This window comes from Meles meles, chromosome 11, assembly GCF_922984935.1.
Source record: "Meles meles chromosome 11, mMelMel3.1 paternal haplotype, whole genome shotgun sequence".
Classification (NCBI taxonomy): domain Eukaryota; kingdom Metazoa; phylum Chordata; class Mammalia; order Carnivora; family Mustelidae; genus Meles; species Meles meles.
In genome coordinates this window covers 83980870-83981917 of record NC_060076.1, presented here as the reverse complement: position 1 = coordinate 83981917, position 1048 = coordinate 83980870, and the positions used below count along the sequence as shown (strand labels likewise).

The following is a 1048-nucleotide window of genomic DNA, read 5'->3' as shown; positions in this document are numbered from 1 at the left end:
GCGATGCTGTGGTAGTCGGTGGACCAAAAGAAGCTCCATGGTTATCTTCTCATACGCAGACTTTCCCCATGACATTTTAAATACGCGGCATTTCTGTTGATGGAACATATTCCAATGCATTCCAGCAAATGATGTAGTAAGAGTGCTTGAAGAGATATAGTGGCTCTCCAAAATTACAATTTTTATCTCCTGTATTAGTTTCCTATGGCCAACACAATGAACTACCACAACACTGGTGGCGAAAATGACACAAATTTATTTTCTTACCATTCTAGAAGCCAGCAATCCAAAGTTGAGCTAAAGTCAAGGTAGCAGCAGGCCTGTTTCATTTGGCAGGGAAGGACCCATTCTTGTTTTTAAATATGGAGCGCTTCACAAATTTGCATGTCATCCTTGTGCAGGCATCATGCTAATCTTCTCTGCATTGTTCCAATTTTAGTATACGTGCTGCCAAAGCGAGCACAGGGCAGGACCGTTCTTAGCCTCTTCCAGCTTCCGGTGGCTGCTGGCACTCCTGGCCTAGAGGTACAACACTCCAAAGTCCACCTCACTGATCACATTGCCTTCTCCTCTCCTTGTTCTTCTAAGTGGACATGTGATTATATTTAGGCCCACCTAGATAATCCAGAAAAATCCTTCCACTTTAAGATCCTTCACTAAATCATACCTGCAAAGTTCCCTTTGCTATATAAGGCAGCATTCACAAATTTCAGGTATGAGGACAAAGATATCTTTGGGGAACATTATTCAGTCTACCATTTCTCCTAAAGCTCATTAATTTCCTTAAACACAAAACAGAATATACTTAGAGAGTGGGAAGGGGTCACTAATGGCAGTGATGTAAAAACAGTAGTGATATTTGTCTTTTTTTTTAGTTTTTTAAAGATTTTATTTATTCGACAGAGAGAGAGAGAAAGAGATCTCAAGTAGGCAGAGAGGCAGGCAGAGGGAGAGGGGGAAGCAGGCTCCCTGCTGAGCAGAGAGCCCGATGCAGGGCTAGATCCCAGGACCCTGAGACCATGATCTAAGCTGAACCCAGAGGCTTAAC

The 1048-nt window shown here is 42.8% G+C and overlaps 1 non-coding gene across 1 annotated transcript; it reads right to left on the bottom strand.

Moving 5' to 3' along the window:
- Positions 1-356: 356 nt before the first annotated feature.
- On the bottom strand, positions 357-463 carry LOC123953647. The gene has a single exon (XR_006820910.1). It is a non-coding gene; the product is annotated as a U6 spliceosomal RNA (small nuclear RNA).
- Positions 464-1048: the final 585 nt, after the last annotated feature.